Source organism: Eretmochelys imbricata, chromosome 25 (assembly GCF_965152235.1).
Source record: "Eretmochelys imbricata isolate rEreImb1 chromosome 25, rEreImb1.hap1, whole genome shotgun sequence".
In the NCBI taxonomy this organism is placed as follows: Eukaryota; Metazoa; Chordata; order Testudines; family Cheloniidae; genus Eretmochelys; species Eretmochelys imbricata.
The window spans coordinates 49,850-71,061 of record NC_135596.1 but is presented as its reverse complement, the minus strand read 5'-3'; the positions used below and the strand labels follow the sequence as shown (position 1 = coordinate 71,061).

Sequence of the window (21,212 nt, the reverse complement as noted above, 5' to 3'; positions counted from 1 at the left end):
TCTGTCACTAACAAGTTTTAAATCAAATTCAGAAAAAAAAAATCAAAATGATGCTCTAGGAATTATTTGGGGTAAGTTCCGTGGCCTGTGTGACACAGGAGACGAGAAAATCAGTCTAGAAGATCACAGAGGCCCCTTCGGGCCTTGGAATCCATGAAACATCGTCCCAGCTTTGTCTGAGTTCACCTTCTGCAGCCTCTTACCACATCTGCAAAGCACAGGTACCTCCCCCAGGGTGCGAGGCCTCAGCCAAGACAAACTGCTGAGAAACAGCTGCAGAAGAGATTGAGTTCTTCTGCCTTCCAGCCCCGGGCTGGCTCCAGGGTGTGCTGGGAGTCTCCCTCACCCAGCCCTGGCCAGGATTCTGCTGGTATTCCAGCCTAGCTCAGTTTTGGAAACAGCTCGTGTTGGGAAGGGCTGCATCTCACGCACCCCTTGACCAAATGACTCCAGATTTGTACCCCTGACCCTTCCCACTGTCCTCAGGTGGTGGATCAGGTTTCTAGCCCCTCAGATTGCGAATGTGAACTTAAAGAAAAAGGGATAATTTGGTTTGGGAAAGAAACGCTGCTGCAGCACCATGGTGCGGCCAGGTTCCAGCCCATAATATTACTGCAGTTGATCATATGAGCTGGCTACTTTATTGCCAGTTTCCTTCTGTTCCTCGGCAGCTGGAAGTTGCCAACAGATTTCTTTCACAGTGAGGATGTTGTTGCTTCTTTTCTTGCCCGAGGAAAGCATCGCTTGATGCTTTGATTTTATTTACTCTTTCCTCAAGCTTTGCTTTTCGAGTTTTCGCTTAAAGTTACCCAGCTGCTTTTCTTCAAGCCCCTTCAAGGCATTTGCTGGTGGGTCTGTCTAGCCTTTCAGGGCAGAGCCGTGCAGATCTAGTACCCTTGTGACAAAGTCCAAGACCAGAAGATTGAAATAAACTTTATTCTGTGAATTTACTCATCTGAATCTACAGCATCCAAATAACTAAACAGAGCAAAATAGGAGCATTGAGCTGGGGAATTGGAGGGAGAGGGAAACACCACTATGGATTTTATATTCAGAAGTAAAGAGCAGAGGACTTTGATGGATGACCTGAAATGAGTCAGAACTTAGGCCAGGTCTACACTATAAACGTCCATTGGTAGAACCATATCGTTCAGGGCTGTGAAAAATCCACACCCCTCAGTGAACGCAGTCATACCGACTGAACTCCTGGGGTAGACAGCGGTACGTTGATGGGAGAGCTTCTCCCCTGGACATAGCTACCGCCTCTCAGAGGTGGATTAACTACACTGATGGGAGAAGCTCTCCTGTTGGCATAGGAGAGTCTTCACTTAAGCATTTCAGCGGCGGAGCAGCACCGGTGCATTTGTTCTGCTGCAGTATTTTAAGTGTAGACCTGCCCTAAGACAGGCGGGCTCTGCTGTGACCCTGAGAGTGGCTCCTGGTTGGCCAGTTTTTGTGTGCCTGGAGGATCACAGAGTTACAGAGACAGGCATGTAAGAGGGTCGGGAAACTCCTGTCACCAGTATAATGCTAAGCAAGTCAGTCTTGTCCTCTCTCATCATTTTATTGTGAGTCTCGCAGCACTTGGTGTTTTTCTTAAAGTCCCAGCAGCTGGAGTAGGTAGATTGCAAGGCACCCTCAGATTATTCTACAGATACATTTCCAGCCTTCACATTTGTGTAGCAAAGATTGAAAATTGGAAACAAGAACACCCCAAAAGCTGGGAAACCAGAAGGCAAAGAAAATGACAGAATATTTAAAAAGATGTTTCAGCCAATCTCATGATTCTGGGGAGCCTGACACACTTTTTGAATGCTTCAGGCTGGCAAGACTGTGATTAGAATGGCAAAGTGTGATAGCTGTAATTTATACATTACCTATGTCTTTGCTCTACTTTAGATATCTCATATTGAGTGATCCCTACTCCTCTGTCACAGGGATTAACAATATGTCGGCCAGTGAACACATAACGGTATGCTTACCAGTGAACTCAAATTCTACACGCCGGCTCCCAAAGAAGGGGATGATCTTCCCAGGGAAAGAGGATGTGAAAGTAAAGATCGTCTCTCTGCCAGAAGATGTAACGTCATAAAATGTAACTTCCTCCCCTTCATAATCCAGATAAACCCCAGTGTTACTGGGGCTATGAGGTAGGGCCAGAGCAGTCTCAGGGGAGGTGAGGGCCGAGTACTCATTCTCTGTACTCTGCAAAGCCCAGATCCCCTCCTCTGGTGTACGGCTTTTCGCTCCCTCATGTATCACAGACTCTTTGGCAATGCCCAAAACCCAATTACGTTTGTTCCCCACCTCCACTTGCCAGTAACACCTCCCTGAGGTGAAGCCCTTATAGCCCAGCACACAGGCAGCAGGGTAAAACCTGTTCTGTGTCACTAAATATCCCGTTTCTTGGTATTTCTGTATCACACTCTCATCTGTGGACACGACGGAACAGGGAATCCCCAGGTCTGGATCCGGAGTGGCCTGCACTGCACGAGGGGAGAGAGAGGCAGGAGGAGAGTGTTAAGTACCCAAAGCACCTCCCACCCGCTGATCAGCTCCTCCCCCTCCCTCCCAGCACCTTCCTCCTGCCACGGATCCATTGTTCAGCGGTGGGCAGGAGGTTCTGGGGGGGCGGGAAAGAGGGAGGAGTGGGGGCAGAAAGAGGCAGGGGAAGGGGGCAGAATGGAGCCGGGCAGGAAGAGATGGGGCAGAGGTGGGTGCTTGGCGGAAGGGGTGGAGTGGGGGTGGGGCCCGGGGCAGAGCAAGAGTCAAGCACCCCCTTGGGAACTGGGGAAGTCGGCACCTCTGTGCAGGCTAAACCACTCCAGTGCTGAGAATGAGAGAGTCTGAGGCCAGAAGGGACCATCAGGTCATCTAATCGGACCCCCGTATATCACAGGCCACCAACTCCACCCAGCGCCCACCTAACGCAACAACCAACATTAGCCCAAAGCCTGACAGCCTACAGCCGATCGTGCTATGATGTGCCACAGGCAGAGAAGAGGAGGCACCGAGGGTCACCAGTGCCCGAGGCCCCCGCAATGCAGGGAAATGATTCGGTGAGATACCCCCAGATAATCCTGGCACATCACCCGCAGACACATGCTGCGGAGGAAGGTGAAAAGCCTCCCCCCGAATGCCACTGCCAGCTTGACCTGAGGGAAAATAGCCCTCCAGTGCCTTCCCCAATTCCCCCGTGAAAGACAGACTGGGTACCCCACGAATCACTGGGAAAGAAACTCAGAATAGCTGGTCAGCCAGGGGATGTGCTCCCAGAGTCCTAGAGCCACAGCAGCACCCATGAGGACCCAGTAAGTGAGGTCAGGCTCAGCAGCATGGCTCCTTGCACCCAGCCCAGGCTAACCTGGGTGCTGAGCCCCAGGGTTCACTCTGCAGTGCAGACAGACCCTTACAGGCAGAGCTCAGCCCTGGGGGAGGCTAGGACCATTTCTCAGGCTCCCCAGTAGCCATGGGCTGGCTGGGGTGGGCCCTGAGTGTCAGTCCTGGGGAGCTGCCTGTTGGCTGAAGCTGAGCAGGAAATTCCCCATGGTTCCCGCCAGGCATCAAGGAGGTATTGTTAGGAGGGTGTGAGAAACTGGGATTTTTTGCAATTTTTTAATGAAACCTATATGTGCCTCAGTTTCCCAATATGCAGCATTGTTACCCAGTGGGTGATATGGGAGTGTTTGCTCTCAGGGCAGGCTAAGCTGCCCATGTCACTGTCTGGGGCCTGAGGTCCTCAGCAGACAATGGCAAATCCAATTGCCCGGACATGGAAACATAACGATCAGCAACCCGGAGAGCTACGGCCTTCCCCGCCTCTGTGGCTGAGCTGCATTGCCCCGGCTTGGGAACAAAGGACTAGAGGTGGGGGAGGGGTGAAGCAGAAGTTACGTGCTGGCTGCAGGAAGCAGTAGGGGGGCAGAGAAGCGGACTTCCTGGGGGTGCTTGACCCTTGCTCTGCCCCAGGCCCCACCCTCACTCCACCCCTTCCCCCAAGTCTCCACCCTACCCCACCTCTTCCTGCCCCTGCTCCTCCCCCTGCCCAAACAGTTGATCATGGTAGGTAGGAGGCACTGGGAGGGAGGGGAAGGAGCTGATTGGCAGGGCCACCAGCGGGTGGGAGGGGAGGAGGGGGAGGATCTGATCCTGCCGGTGGGTGCTGAGCACCCACTATTTTTTTTCCATGGGTGCTCCAGCCCCGGAGCACCTACAGAATCGGCACCTATGGTGGGGGGCACACCTGGGAGTCTGAGAAAGCAGATCAGATGGACAGGGAGACAGAGCTTGAACCACGGGGTTTGAACTGCAGGGCTGGGCACCGGCTCCCCAGAATGGACTATACTGTAACCTTCATTTCTCTGAGCTAACCAAGGTCTTCCTGTGCTGTGGTGCAGAGCAGGGGACTAATAACCCCAGGGGCTTGACAGTGACGGCGGTGGCTGAGTGTCATTGCAGGTGCTTGCAGAGCTGTGCTGCTCCCTGAGATCACAGAGGGCTCCCGCAGGGGTCGGTCTCAGGTGGACGCACTGAACACAGCTCATGTTGTGAGGCAGGAGAGCTGAAGGCCCAGAGGTCCAGCCTAAGGAGTCGGTGAAGCCACGTGGCTTACCCTGGAGGAAGAGGGGGCTGATGTTGGGGGTCTGGCCCATCGAAGGGGCTCCTCCCAGAGACTGTTCCAAAGCGGGGGCTGCAGCATGAATCCTGTGGATCCGTGGCAGAGGGGATCTCGGTCTCCTCCCCCGATCCCTCGCCCTTGCTGGGGGTGCTCCACATCCAGCAACAGAACAGAGCAGGGGAGGCAGCAGACAGCAGGCAGAGGATGTTAACAGGGACACCAGCTTCAGCTTTTCATGCATTTCCATGCTGCCCTATTCATCCCTCATCTCCTGGTGGAAAGTCCCCAGCCCAAGAGTACAGCACATGGGGTGAGAACCCCTCCACCCACTTGGACCAGGAGAAAGTAGCGAGCAGCCCTGCTAGAGAGACACTGGGCTCTCTGGTGCACTGGGAATTCGACTTCTCGGTGGCACTAAATGTCCACACCCGAGGGATGTGTAACAGTCATCCAATGCACTACACGCATTTCGGGGAGGGAGCATGGTGTAGAGGTTAGAAGCCAGGACTTCTGGGCTCTATTCCTCACTCTGCTACTGACATGCCGTGTGACCTCAGGCATGTCCCTTCCTCTCTCTGCAGTCCAGCTTCCCTTTTTGTCAAATGGGCATAAAAGATGCCAGGTATTCAGATGCAGTTGTGGGGGGCCAGATAGGTAACTGTGAGATCCGAAGAGAGCCCCTTGCCCAGCTTCCAGTGGTGCTCATGGGACAAGGATGGGGACACAACACGGTTGCAAGTGTGGTGTTCAGTAATCGTGCTGGGAGCATGATGTTTGAATGAAACCCTCTTTATCCAGGGTTCTGTATCACAGAGCTTCTGCTATGCTCCTCCTTCCTGTCTGGGAAGCCAAACCACTTAAAGGGACAGTTCCCAGTACCACAGGGAGCACCAACCCCCAGGGAGAGACAATACTCCTTGAACGATGGCTAAATTCATGGAAGATAGGATACTAATAGCCACTGATGGACCTGTCTTCTGACAGTGGCCAATGCTAGGTGCTTCAGAGGGAATGAACAGAACAGGCGATCATCCAATGATCCAGCCCCTGTTGCCCATTCCCAGCTTCTGGCAAACAGAGGCTAGGGACACCATCCCGGCCTATCCTGGCTAACAGCCATTCCTGGACCTATCCTCCATGAATTTATCTTGTTCTTTTTTGAACCCTGTTAGTCTTGGCCTTCACAACATCCTCTGGCAAGGAGTTCCACAGGTTGACTGTGTGTTGCGTGAAGAAATACTTCCTTTTGTTTGTTTTAAACCTATTGCCTATTAATTTCATTTGAAAAAAGAAAAGGCGTACTTGTGGCACCTTAGAGACTAACAAATTTATTTGAGCATAAGCTTTCGTGATCTACAGCTCAAAGTGAGCTGTAGCTTATGCTCAAATAAATTTGTTAGTCTCTAAGGTGCCAAAAGCACTCCTTTTCTTTTTGCGGATACAGACTAACATGGCTGCTACTCTGAAATTTCATTTGGTGACCCCTAGTTTTTATGTTATGAGAAGAAGTAAACAACACTTCTTTATTTACTTTCTCCACACTCGTCATGATTTTATAGACCTCTATCATATCCCCCCTTAGTCGCCCCTTTTCCAAGCTGAAAAGTCCCAATCTCATTAATCTCTCCTCATATGGCAGCTGTTCCATACCCCTAATAGTTTTTGTTGCCCTTTTCTGAACCTTTTCCAATATATCTTTTTTGAGATGGGGCAACCACATCTGCACGCAGTATTCAAGATGTGGGCGTACCAGGGATTTATATACAGGCAATATGATATTTTCTGTCTTATTATCCATCCCTTTCCTAAAGATTCCCAACATTCTGTTTGCTTTTTTGACTGCCGCTGCAGTCCTGATTCTCTGCCTGGTTCAGTACTGGCCTTAGCATGGTCTCCCCGCAAGGGACCTTCTACCAGCTGGGGATGGATAGAGCCCAGCACATGAGTCCATGCTCCTGACACTAGGGTGAGAGGGAAGTATAGCATAGGAACTGGTGGGAGACACTTCCTTAACTCTTTATTTCCCAGTTTTCAGAGGTAGAAATATGGGTTCCTTTCACGTTCTGGGAGAGTACAAGGCACTGATGGTCAACCTGCACTCTGTGTTAATGATGTTTTCCAGTAGTGAAGCTTGTCTTTCATATAAAAAATAAAAATAGAGCAAATTTCTAGTCCTTATAATTGCCGAGAGAAGCAGAAAAATGTGACCTGAGTGTGCCCTAAAGGCTGATTATTGGACCTAAAAAATGTACCCTACTTTCCAATTGTAAATAGTATGTGCACGTTCATACATCACTGAATGGGAATGGGCGATGGGCTAGAGGATTCCCTGTTCTGTTCATTCCCTCTGGGGCACCTGGCATTGGCCACTGTTGGAAGACAGGATACTGGGCTAGATGGACCTTTGGTCTGACCCAGTCTGGCCGTTATGATATAATGGTTCCTTCTAACCTTGGAATCCAAGACTCTGTATTGGTGGAAACCTCTCCTGTTTGAATTCAGAAGTGTCTTCTAAAAAATTAATCAGGAGATTTTAATTAATAATTGTTGTAGGAAAATATCCTTATGGAAACTTACCCTCTTTCTCTGCCTTGGAGATCAAAAAGTTCAGTTGATAGGGCAGGGTCTCTAGAGGAAGAAAAGATCAGAGGAGAGGTGATTTGCCCCTTTCTTGTAGGAAAATAGCCTCATGAAAATGGGGCTGGATTCACAAAGAAACTTAGACAAGCTGACGCTTAGCATCACAACACCCAACGCTTAGGCACCTAGAAAGTCACTGTGATTCACAAAGCCAGAGTCAGGCTCCCAGGCAATCTGCACCATGAATGGGGAGAGAGATGCGCCTTGGAATGAGCTTCATAAAAGTCAGCATGCTAGGCGACTCCCTGCTTACGCCAGCCAGTGGGAAATGCCCCTGGTTCAAGTCAAGCCTTGAGGGAGCAGGGATTTGAAATGGGATCTACCGCCTCTCAAGGAGCGCCCTAATCTCTGGGCTGCACGATTGTCTGATGCGGGGTGCCCACCTGCTCTCCTGTGGGAGAGGTTCCACTGGGGATAATCAATAATTCATTGGGCCAGAGGCAGAGAGAAATCATGAGAACGTCCCAGGTGGTTAGAGCACGCTCTTGGGAGGGACGCCCAGAAGCCTGTCCCGCTGCTCAGTTATTTATACACAGTGGATCAGATTCAAAAGGGGCAACAGAGAGGCCTATATCAGACCCCTGTTGGAATCCCTTCTTCCCCTCGGGGGGACAGAGGATTGGAACTGGGGATCTCCCACATCCCAGGTCAGTACCCTAATCACAGAACTATACATTATAAGGGAGCTCCTCTTTCCCTAGAGCCTGGTTCTTTTGGGTAAGTTCACATATAGGGCCTGAGTCAGTAAGCGTGCTCAGAGCAGGCATTTCAGATTGTGGCCCTGTAGGTGAGTTAGGAGGAGGAACCCCTTTCTTTTCCCAGTTCGTGTATCTCTCTGGGGCTTAGGTGTCTTGGTAGCTGGACTGGAACTGCAGTGCGAATGCACAGAGGCAGAAACATAGGTGACTAGGGGACTTTTACCGCAAAAATAGAGGTGATGAGTAATTTTAGGCACCTACAAGGTTTGGTTGCAGCTGAGTGGGGGTCTTTGTGAATCCCAGTGTGGTCTGATTCTGGGACTGAGGTGCCTAAAATGGCAAGTAGACCCCCCCACCCCCACCCCAAGTCCTTTTGTGAATCTAGCCCATACCCCTTCTCTCTGCATTTGAGCTCAGTTCATAGGGCCGGGTCTCAAGAGAAAGGAAGGATTGGAAGAGAGGTGATTTCATGTTGTCTTGACTCTGGTGACATTTCTACCGTTAATTAATGTAACCGTGATTGAGAGAGACAAGCTTTGGAGCTTACTCAGAGCTCTTCTTCAGGTCCGTGTAGCTCGAAAGCTTGTCTCTGTCACCAACAGGAGTTGGTCCAATAAAAGCTATGACCTCCCCCACCCTGTCTAATATCCTGGGGCTGACATGGCTGTCGCAGCACGGCATGGAACCGTGCTGTAATTCTGAGAGACAGCCCAAAGGAAAATACCACAGAACAAGAGGCAGATTGGAATGGGGAGACCTTTCCAATGAGACCAAACTAAAGTGAAATCATCGTCCAAAATATATCGTCCATCTCCTGCCTTACTCCAACGATCTCAAAGCACTCGGTGGCATTCACTAATTAGCACAACAAGGTAGGTTGGCCATTATTTCCTCCTTTTTCAAGATGGAGGAACTTGAGGTACAGAGTCTGGGATTTTCAAAAGGGCTCAGGCCACGTGGTGGCCAACTCCCATTGACCGTCAGAGAGAGATGGGGCCTAAATCCCTTAGGTCCCTCGGAAAATCCCAGCCATGGAGGTGAAATTCAACATTTTCGAAAACATCTGGCGATTGTGTGTCTCTGAAATGCTGAGTGGCCAATTTTGACACCCATGTTTGGGTCTGAGACAATAAAAGTGGAGGCCTGGCGAACTGGCATCAGCCCTGAGCCCTCCCCATCCCACCCACAGACGTCTAGCTGTGACGAGCTGAGAACTAATAGGCCAGAGTCCAACTCCTTCCACAGTCAGAGGCACATCTCGATGTGCCATCACCATATCATGAGCCCAAATAACTGTTAAGTTACCTTTGAATTTCTTCAGAGCCTCCTGTAGACAAATATTTCTTTGGAAAGAGACGCCAACTCTCTCGCTCACATCCTGTGACACAGCCATTGGTTTCTCGAACTTCACCTTCTCACACCTGGGGGGGGAAAGGGGAAACACCCTAAATCTTTTCTTTCTTGAGAATGAGCTACCAGAGGCTGCTTTCTTGTGGGCTCAATGAGAGCCTCTAACTCCCACTGGTGAGACAATTCATCTCCTCACTGGAGTTTTTAAATGCCTAGCTCCTCCAATGGGAATTAGAGAGTAAGGGGTCCACAAGCTGCCCCTCAGAGAGAAGGGCCTAATCTCACGGGAAAGGATGCTCCAGTGGTTAAGGGGTTGCTGTAGGACTCTGGAAACCTATGTTCCACTCCCTGCTTTGCCACAGCCTCCCTGCATGACCTTGGGCAAGTCACTTAAGGCTTGATTTTTAAAGGTGCCTCCTGGGATTTTCAAAAGCACCTAACCAAGTCAGGCTCCCAACTGCCACTGATCACAATGGGAGGTGCCTAACTTGCTTAGCTGCTTTGGAAAACCCCACCAAGTACCTAGCTACGTCTCAGGTGACTAAATGCCCTGCAAAATCTGACCCTGGGGGGAAATCCCCTTCTAGCATCACGACGCGTGAGGGGGAGTGGGAAGGAGTCACGTACCTGCTCCAGGTGCTTTTGATGTCCTAGAAAAGAGAAAGAGTTCAGTCCCAAGTGCCACAAGATGCGGATCGCTCCTGCTCTGCAGGGGACTTGCTTTGCCATCCCTAGTTGAGCTCGAGATGCAGTTCTCTGCAGTTAGCAACTTCAAAAGTCCATTCACAGATTTCGATGGAATGGGACCCCTAAGCACACACCATGATTGTGGGTTTTCTCCTTCTAAATTCTATTTTGCCTGTGCCAATGGCATTTGCTCAAACAGACTGATCAGACGCATGAATCCCTGACTGCCACATGCAACTGCTGTGTCCAGAGCATTTGCCTTTCTCCATGTATGCAGTTCTGCTCAGCAGTTCTGGAAGCTGGATTCATTCTCCTTTCTTAATAGGCCCTGCAAAGAACTTTGCTTTCCTAATCTCCCACTTCCTAGAAAGTGGAGTTGTGCTTTTTATTGCTTTCATATCGTTAGGGCCCTTCATTTTCTGTTTTTATTTTAGTTAATTTTTCCTGGGATTTTATCAGTGTTTATTACCACAATAAAAACAGGTGCAAATCAGTGCAGAAAACTATTAAGTTTTCTGGTTAAATATCGGGGTTTGTTTTGGTGGATGGAAAGACAGGGAGAAAAAGTATTCAGTAGATGAATGCTTTGAATTCTGTTCATCCCTGTGGTTTGCTGCAGAACTAAAACAGAACTCAAAGCACAAGGGTCCCCCTGAGTTTAAGAAAACAATATATCTGAAATCCCCAAATAAAACGTTTCATTTGAACAAACAGGTTACTGGTGTAGAATCATAGAATATCAGGGTTGGGAGGGACCTCAGGAGGTCATCTAGTCCAAGCCCCTGCTCAAAGCAGGACCACTCCCCAGCTAAATCATCCCAGCCAGGGCTTTGTCAAGCCTGACCCTAAAAGCCTCTAAGGAAGAAGATTCCACCACCTCCCTAGGTAACCCATTCCAGTGCTTCACCACCCTCCTATTGAAAAAGTTTTTCCTACTATCCAACCTAAACTTCCCCCACTGCAACTTCAGACCATTACTCCTTGTTCTGGCATCTGGTTACCACTGAGAACAGTCTAGATCCATCCTCTTTGGAACCCCCTTTCAGGTAATTGAAAGCAGCTATCAAAAAATCCTCCCCCATTCTGCTCTTCTGCAGACTAAACAATCCCAGTTCCCTCAGCCTCTTCTCATAAGTCATGTGCTCCAGCCCCCTAATCATTTTTGTAGCCCTCCGCTGGACTCTTTCCAATTTTTCCACATCCTTCTTGTAGCGGGGGGCCCAAAACTGGACATGGTACTCCAGGTGAGGTCTCACCAATGCCGAATAGATGGGAATGATCACATCCCTCGATCTGCTCGCTATGCCCCTACTTATACATCCCAAAATGCCATTGGCCTTCTTGGCAACAAGAGCAGACTGTTGACTCATATCCAGCTTCTCATCCACTGTAACCCCTAGGTCCTTTTCTGCAGAACTGCTGCCTAGCCATTCAGTCCCTAGTTTGTAGCAGTGCATGGGATTCTTCTGTCCTAAGTGCACTTGTCCTTGTTGAACCTCATCAGATTTCTTTTGGCCCAATCCTCTAATTTGTCTAGGTCCCTCTGTATCCTATCCCTACCCTCCAGCGTATCTACTCCTCCTCCCAATTTAGTGTCATCTGCAGGTGCAATTGCTGAGGGTGCAATCCACACCATCCTCCAGATCATTAATGAAGATATTGAACAAAACCGGCCCCAGGACCGACCCTTGGGGCACTCTGCTTGACACTGGCTGCCAACTAGATATGGAGCCATCGATCACTACCTGTTGAGCCCGACAATCTAGTCAGCTTTCTATCCACCTTATAGTCCATTCATCCAGCCCATACTTCTTTAACTTGCTGGCAAGAATGCTGTGGGAGACCGTATCAAAAGCTTTGATTAGAACAATTAGTCTATAAATATTCACATTTGATAATTGGGCCATACCATTTGCAGCGCATACACTCAACTTCATCCTTCTCTCCTGTTGTTGTTTCTTTAGCCCTTTTGAATACTTCCTTGTGTTCTGAAATGTATTCTGATGTACATTTTCATTTACTTCCCATTTTAGTGCGTCAAATCTTTAACCCATTGTCTACTAACAGTTTGAAATGTGTACTTGGTGGGTGTGTGATTTATCAGTAGGTTCAGACGCACACACACTTCAGAGCTTGCGTGCGTGCCTGTTGGTTTATTGTGTGCATCTTCTAGAACAATACGTTCTTACTTCAGCAGGCAGCTTTGCATATACACACAGACTAATGTATTATCGGAATACAGAGATCTCATGCAATGCATTGTATTTTCTTAATAAAACAAGTTTTTTTGCGTATATTTGAATGATACAAAAGTACGATGAAAATCAGAAAAACCTGAATAATACTTTTTTGTAAAACCCAGAAATTTTTTGGTAAAAATTGGTTTAAACTGAAAATGAAGGGGCTTACACAGGATGTCTCAAAAAGGCCTGAAACATCTGCCTTTAAAATAGCAAAACTGTTTCCACATTGGAAGTATTAGAAATGTCACATTTTGTTTTCCCTCGTTTCGCTAAAGGACACACTGACAGTCTCCATTGTGGAGTAGGACCTCTCCAAGAACTTAATAAACTCCAAAGCTAATCAATCAGAATCTCTCCCTTCCCTGGGCAGGGATCTGGGTGTCTCTAACTGTCTCACCTGCAGGAATTCACTTGTTGGCTGCTGACACTTCTCTTCTATCTCACTGATCAAGTCACCGAGACGGGAAATCTTCTCAGACAGTTTGGTGACATTTTCATCCTGTATCTTCACAATTTCCTTGTCCAGCTCTTCCAGTTGGGCCAGCAGGAGTCGCTCTTGCTCGTCCAGGAACTGCCGCAGTTGCTCAAATTCAGACATGATCTTCTGCCTCTCAGCTTCTATCTTTCCCTATAATGAAGGGACACGAACAGGAAAGGACAGATCAAGGACAAGGGTTGCCAGATGTCCAGTTTTCAACTGGGAAGTCCAGTCAAAAGGGAAACCTGGCAGTGTCCGGTCAGCACTGCTGACTGGACATGAGAAGTCCGGTTACCCACAGTAACTGGCTTCCACCACCAGAGGGCGAGAAGAGCAGCAGCTGCTGCTGGAGCCTGGAGGAGCACTTAGGGATGGCTCCATGGGGAGGAGAAAAGTACCAGCATCTCCCCCATCCTGCTCCAATCACCCCTCCACCCCTGGAGCGTGGCTCTCCCTCTCCCACCCTGCCCCAGTCACCTCCACCACACCCCTAGAGCTCTGCTCAGCTGGCAGGGGGAGGGAGGTGAAGAGAGCAGCAAGCGACAGTGGGAAAGGGACAGAGGAGTGGGGGGCGGGGCCTCGAGGGAAAGTGGCGGCAGGGCACAGGGCAGGTTCCGGTGCTCAGCATCCGGTTTTCACAAATGAGAAAGTTGGACATCCCAGACTCTCCCCATGTCCCTGATAGGAACAGTTCTTAGAGCCCTCTTTTCATATCAACCTACTACAAACACATGGTTGAGATTTCAGGAGAATATGCCTGACAGTCTCTCAGCTGGCCTGAATGAACAACATGTTCCGAAGCGCCTTCAGGACTTACGCGTCCAGTTCCCATTTTCAAAAGGTCACTTTGGATGCTAAGGAGCCTAAGTTTCTTTGAAAGTGACTTTTGAAAATGGGACAGCTCTCCCTGCATTTTAAGCCCCTAAATACCTTTGAGAATCTGGCCCTTAACCACCTGCAAAATTGTTAACCCTAGGCTCCAAAATCACTTAGGCACTTCTGAAAATGTCACCCAATCTCTCTAAAATGATGAGTTTTCAGGTCTGAGTGGCTTAATATATTCTGTTGATCATCTAGAATCTTCCAATAGCAGAAAGGTTGGAAGGGGGGAGGTCTGACTCAGAATCAGAAATACGTTGGCAGAGAGTTGTGGAGAAGACTGAAGAAGGAAAGGGTTCTGCTGGTTATCCACATAAAACACCAGTTACAAAACACACCATGCAAAATGCTTCTTCTCCAGCTTTTGCATGTTTCATCTGGCATTCTGTTAATTACACTGTCCCAGAGGAAACCAGTTGTGCCTGGTGGAGATTCAGGAGGAAGATTTCTGAGATACAAAACAGCCACTGGGTGCCTAAGTCCTACTGACAGTCCATGTGAATTAGGCACCTAATCACCATACGTGCCTTTGAAAATCTCCCCTGAAATCAGTGTTTGTAGCTGGATGTGTGGGGAATAAGATCAGTGTTTTGAGTTGAAACTGGAAGCCAGTGGAGGAATGAGCCCAGAGGGATGATAAACAAAGATAAACATGATCACACCCTGCAAGGGTGTCTCAACAAGAGACAAAGTGCTTGAGGTTATCAAGATGATGTTTAAAAAAAAAAAACCGTGAACGGTACAGAGTAGAACAGTGGTTCTTAAACTTTTTTACTGGCGACCCCTTTCACATAGCAAGCCTCTGAGTGCGACCCCCCTAATAAATTAAAAACACTTTTGAATATTTTTAACATCATTATAAATGCTGGAGGAAAAGCGGGGTTTGGGGTGGAGGTTGACAGCTCACGACCCCCCATGTAATAACCTTGCGACCTCCTGAGGGGACCCGACCCCCAGTTTGAGAACCCCCGGAGTAGACGTTTCTGGATACCAGGAAATAATGTACGGATTATCAAGAGGAGCAAAGTTCGGTTTCAGATCGAGTGGCGTAAGGAATACATACTCTGCAATATCCCCGATTGGGGGTAAGAGGTTAAGGGGTCAAAGTACAGACATTGAGACATGAGGGTACGTTGTTCATATAATAGCTATGTTCAGGTGTGGAATATAATGAGTGGATACAATCATGAGGATGGACTGACCCTCATTTTGTGAGATTTAACATTCAGTGAGTTTATGGTTCCAGTTCATATGGTCCAACGGACAAAGTCTCTCGGTCCCCATTACATCACAGCTAACCCTGATCTGAACTTGACCTTGCTCCCAGTTAGCACATTTTATCTCAGTTTAACTGGACAAGGTGAACCCTACACACCACACTAGGGTCAAATTAAACTAGGTTCAAAATGTTTGCCTGTGAGGGCCTTGCACCAGAATAAAGACATTACATTAAAAAGTGATTTAAGGTACATCTGTACTACACAAATGTTGTGGTGGTGTGTAGAGGACGTACACTATATGCACCCGCTAACATGGGCATAAATAGCAGTGTAGATGGCGAGGCATGGCTTAAGCAAGTAGAGTCGCGATATGCCTGAACCGTCTGGGTATAAACCCTACACACAGGGCTCTATACGCCCCCAAGCAGGGCCTCCCCCATCTACACTGAGTGTCCCGCTGCTTCCCCAGTGCCAGAGCCTTTCCCCACCACAGGAAAAGGCTCCAGGGAGTGGAGGAAGGCTCCGGCTGCTCTGCTGCCTCCCTCTGCTGGAGTCTTTTATTCACACATGTAGCTACACATGACGGTGTGGACACAGCCTGTTTCTCACTGTGCTGTGTAGCTACACATACCCTACAGGATGCCCCCAGCGGTGTGCCGTGTAGATGTAGCCATAGCTAAATCAAAGCAGTGCTGCGTGTAGACAAGGGCTGACACTCTCCCCACAGAGAGAAATATCACCCCTGATTGATGTAACTTCTGGACCATAACAATGGGGACCTACCAGATATTCCTGGCTTTGCGTCTCTGCATCCTGTTTCCACTCCAGAAGTTCTCCTCTCTCTTGCTTCAGTGTGTTCAACTGGGTTTGAATTTGTTCCTGAGGCAAGTAAAACAATGTTGGGGGTGGGGGGGAAGGTCAACCTGCTAAGGAGTCTGTCCTCTGTGCAATTTATATACATTGCAGTGCTGATTTCATTATCTGAAGCTGGGATTTTCAAAGAAGTCTCATGAAGTTGGGTTCTCACCTACCATTGATTTTCCATCTCCCTCTCAAGTTGCTCTAGGACGGTGCTCATGGCAATGTCACAACTGACTCTTGAGAGGTGGGAGACTCAAATCTCTTCTCCTCACCAGGCAGAGGGAGAACTTGAACTGGAGTCTCCCACATACAAGGTGAGTGCCCTACCCCCAGGCTAACGGTTATGAAGAAAGTCTTCAACCTAGGGGTGACAGTGGACAAGAAGCTGGATATGAGTCAGCAGTGTGCCCTTGTTGCCAAGAAGGCCAATGGCATTTTGGGATGTATAAGTAGGGGCATAGTGAGCAGATCGAGGGACGTGATCGTTCCCCTCTATTCAACATTGGTGAGGCCTCATCTGGAGTACTGTGTCCAGTTTTGGGCCCCACACTACAAGAAGGATGTGGATAAATTGGAGAGAGTCCAGCGAAGGGCAACAAAAATGATTAGGGGTCTGGAACACATGACTTATGAGGAGAGGCTGAGGGAACTGGGATTGTTTAGTCTGCAGAAGAGAAGAATGAGGGGGGGATTTGATAGCTGCTTTCAACTACCTGAGAGGTGGTTCCAGAGAGGATGGTTCTAGAATATTCTCAGTGGTAGAAGAGGACAGGACAAGGAGTAATGGTCTCAAGTTGCAGTGGGGGAGGTTTAGGTTGGATATTAGGAAAAACTTTTTCACTAGGAGGGTGGTGAAACACTGGAATGCGTTACCTAGGGAGGTGGTAGAATCTCCTTCCTTAGAGGTTTTTAAGGTCAGGCTTGACAAAGCCCTGGCTGGGATGATTTAGTTGGGGATTGGTCCTGCTTTGAGCAGGGGGTTGGACTAGATGACCTCCTGAGGTCACTTCCAACCCTGATATTCTATGATTCTTCCCCGGCCACGTTGTGCGGAGCAACACAGGTGCAGAACTCCATCTTGCATGAAACAGCTTAGGTAGCTAAGCAACTCGACTCCAGGAGAGGGGTTCCCAGGTGTGGATCAGAGACAGGCCCATTCCTACACCAAACTCTGAGGGAGTTGGGGCTTAGGACACACCCCTCTCATCAGTATCTCCGGAGGGCTAGTCTCCCCAGCTAGCATGCTGGCTTTTGTGGATGCCTCTCTCCCCCCAAATGCCTAATTCAGGATTTGTTGTTCCAAACTGTACCAGATGACTGGAGGATAGCTGATGGAAAGCCAGCTTTTTTAAAAAGGCTGCAGAGGAAATCCTGGCAATTACAGGCCGGCAACCGTAAGGGCTTGTCTGATTGTCAGATGCTGGGACTGGGCAACAGGGAATTAATCCTTTGATAACTGCCGGGTTCTGTTCATTCCCTCTGGGGCACCTGGCATTGGCCACTGTTGGAAGACACGATACTGGGCTACATGGACCATTGGTCTGACCCAGTGCAGCCGTTCTTATGTCCTTAGTGATTTTCTAGGTGTCTAAAAGTTAGGCATTGCAGTGCTGAGCATCACAACACCCAAGTGCATTTGGGGATTCGGGCCTAAATCTCCTTTGCAAATGGGACTTCGGCTCTAAAGTCAGTTGGTGCTCTTGAAAATGTGCTCGAAGGATCTTCTTCTATAATTCCCCGGGGGTGAGGTGTTGCAGAGCCACAGAGAGGATTTAAAAGCACAGCTCCCGTTCATTTCATGGCAGCTGGGCATCTCAGGCCCCATTCTCAGCCCTGCTTACTTTCCTTCTATGCTGTATATGTCATGCTGCCAGGAAAGAGAGAGGCCTTTGGGGGCACCAGACCTAATATAGAGACCTAGGGACTCTGTCTAGAACAGCCCTTTGCCTCCAGCAAATCCTCCAAGTGCTGCAGGGCAAAGGGTTGAAGTCGTATCCATTTTGCAGCAGTGTAGGGCAGGGTGCCCTGCTCCCAGGCAATGACAGAGAAAACTATATGAAGAAAGCTGGACATCAGAGACTTAAAGCTGAGCAACTTAAAGGGAAGGGAGTTTTGGTAAGAATGTTTAACACACTTTAAAAAAAAAATAGTACATTAAACTCCGGTACCTAATGAACTCTTGGGAGAAAGAGACTCCTGGTTAAAAATCCAACACACTCACAAGGTGCATAAATATTGTGCTCAATTGTTCGGCATGGGGGAAAGGGCTTGTTCAACATGGTCCTGGGAATCAGCCATTTTCTTCCTTTAATCTTATTGTGGCACTACTACAGCCCACTTCGTCCTTACAGCTAGAGTGGCGTACAGCACAGCGGATTCTGCCCCGAGGGGATTGCTCTGTCCAACAGGCTTTTTAAGGTTCCAGTCCACTTGGGCTTCATGGGCCCTAGAATGTTGCAAAACTTCAAAGGTTGTATGGGCAGGACGTGAGCCACTGGTTCAGGGAGGCTAACCCCCAGTCCGGCCCCTTCTGCCAGAGGCCCCCCCAGACCAGCCATGGGGGAAGAGCTGCAGATCCCCGGCAGGAAGCAAGAGGGAGTCTGGGGGTGGAGGGGGCCACGCAGGGCTGTGCCTCCCCTGGCCCGTCATACCCGTCGCCCATGATTTCTGCTTCAGGAGCAGCAAAGTGACCATCCTTCAGCAAACCCGGGAAAACGGGAATTCATCATCCTGGTTTTTCCTTGAGGAAAAAGTTACGCAGATTAACCTTTGTTTCTTAAACAGAAATCTTTCAGGGCACCTTATGCGTCAGAAAGTAGCAGAGAACAAACTCCTTGAGAACACTGCTGACCATGTGTTATTTTCCTGTGGCTCGCCTGAAAGCAGCGGTCATCAGCTGTGAAATGCTCAAGCTGGGGCGCTACGCCTCCAGTCTGCAGCTGTGCTGAGATGTTGGTAATGTGATGGTAGAGAACTGCATGACAGGAGTGATGAGAGGCGGTGTGGTCGAGAGGCTAGGGTACTAGCATGGGCATGGGGAGGCCAGGGTTTAATTCCTGGCTCTCCTACTGAGCTGCTTTGTGAGCTTGGTTAAGTCACTGCCGCTTCTGTGCCTCTGTTTCACTCCCACTCCCTTGACTTGTCTCCGAGCATGCCCACCAGATCAGGCCCCGTAGAGGAGAGAAGCAGAATGCCTGGTTTTCCCCAGCTCATGGATTGCTCTGGGTGTGGCCAGGAGACAGGCAGCCAGATGCCATGGGGGGCAGCTGTGCACATGCCCAGAGACAGAAACACAGGCACTGAAAGAAGTTGTACCCTGAATACACAGGCACTGAGTGAGTCTGGGCTCCTCCATAATGACAGGTTTCAGAGTAGCAGCCGTGTTAGTCTGTATTCGCAAAAAGAAAAGGAGTACTTGTGGCACCTTAGAGACTAACCAATTTATTTGAGCATAAGCTTTCGTGAGCTGCAGCTCACTTCATCGGATGCATAAAAGTGATTATCATACACATTGTAAGGAGAGTGATCACTTTAGATAAGCTATTACCAGCAGGAGAGTGGGGTCGGGGGAGAAAACCTTTTGAAGTGATAAACACCCATTTTTTCATGCTCTGTGTGTATAAAAACATCCTCACTGCATTTTCCACTTTTATGCATCAGATGAAGTGAGCTGTAGCTCACGAAAGCTTATGCTCAGATAAATTGGTTAGTCTCTAAGGTGCCACAAGTACTCCTTTTCTTTTTGGGCTCCTACAGGAATTCTGGGGATTGCAGTGGAGCCTAAAACTGGCATTTAGGTGCCTAAACTCCAGATTTATCCACTTAAATCTGGGGTATAGACACCTTAAGTACCTTTCAGAATCCCCAGCCTTTGTCTACCTTGACTGTTTACATCAGTGGTCCCCAAACTGGAGCATAGAGGAACATTTGAGGGAGCATGGCAGGGCCAAGACCAGCCCCCACAAGGGGCAGGAAGGGAGTGCCCCTCAGATCTGCTATGGCCCCCTTGGCCCTGGCTCCTACCCCAGCTCCACTCCCAGCCCCAGTCTTGACCCTGGCTCTGCTCCCAAACCCAGTTTGAGCCCCCGACTCCCGGCTCAGCCCCACTTCCAACACCAAGACACCCCCACAGCTGTGGCCCCAGCCTCTGACTGTGGCCCCACCCACAGCTCCTAACCGCAGCTGCGGGTGGGGGGCCATAGCCAGGGTAAGGGAGAGCCTGAGGGGAAAAATTTGGGGACCACTGGTTTAGATGGTCTGTGTGTTTGTACAGAGCCTCGCACAACAAAGGCCCTGATCTCGGTGCCTTTAGGAGCTATTGTAATAAAAATTGCAAACATGCCCAAACCGAAGTAATTACCCTGCACAGCAGATTCCTACCTTGTAGGCCTGGGCAGCCTCCTCTGTGGGGACCACGCTGTGAGTACGGTGAGCCCGGGACTCTCTGCAGATCACACAGATGAGCATTTGGTCCTGGTTACAGAAGAGTTTGAAAGGCTCCTGGTGCACCTTGCACCAACTTCTCCTGCTGCTGTTTGGAAACTCAGCTGCTTGGCAATTTCTACAAAGTTCCCCAGTTGTCTGTTCGGCCTGAGGGTCCTCTGGGGAAAGGTCTCTCTGCACTGAGGACAGGAGACAGCTGTATCCGATCCCTCCCAGCACTGGGCGATGCAGGCTTGGCAGAAACTGTGCCCGCAATCTAAAAACACGGGATCCTTATAAAAACTCAGACAGATGGAGCAAGTTGCTTCATCTCAGAAGCTTTTCAGAGGATTCACTGCAGCCATGGCTCCCTGCAGACAGTGTCACAGGGATCTAAGATGTGGCTTAACCCCAACAGGGCGTTTTTCACATGGCTTCTTTGGGGGCTTTTTTGGCTGCTTTTTTTTTTTTTTCCCCAAATGTCCTGCCGGAGAACATGATTGGCTCCCTGTTGCCCAATCCCTCTCCCAACACCCAAAGCAAGGAGAGGGGAAGAAACCAGGACTCTGAGACTGACAGTGCCCAGGGCCAATGGGGGAGAGGCCAGTGAGACAGGTCAGCCCGATAGGGCATTACAGATGAAGGAGGGAACCTGGAATCCAGCTAAGTCAGCTGTGGGTTGGGTTCGTCTTCCCTAAGTGAGGTCCTCGCGGTGAGAGTGTTGCATGCATGCGTGTGTGTGTGTCCGTGCCCTGCAGTGCCTACTCTCTCCCCACCGCCTGCCTCCTGCCTGGACTGCTCAGGGCGTTGGGTGAGCTGATAACAGTGGGCTGTGGTCAGTGATCTTTCTGTTGGTGCATTTCTGGTGGTGGTGTTGCACCTGCATGGGGGAGGGGGGACGCAGGCAGTGGGTGACAGGGTGTTGCAAAGCTGCAGCATAGCTTGGGCCAAGTTGGGGCCGGGGAGGACTGGGGAGTGGCCAGGCTGGGTTTGGGGGTTGTGGGGGGAGGGAGTGGCATGCACAGCACCACCGCTGTTGGCCAGTGATGCTTGGGGCATTTCTGGTGGGGTGGTGCGCTGTTGAGGGGGGTTTTTTGGGGGTCCGGTGGTATTACG

The 21,212-nt window shown here is 49.5% G+C and overlaps 1 pseudogene; it reads right to left on the bottom strand.

Annotated features, from left to right (window-relative positions):
• Positions 1–1,920: 1,920 nt before the first annotated feature.
• LOC144257468 (zinc finger protein RFP-like) lies at positions 1,921–20,461 on the bottom strand (annotated as a pseudogene).
• Between the last annotated feature and the right edge of the window lie 751 nt (positions 20,462–21,212).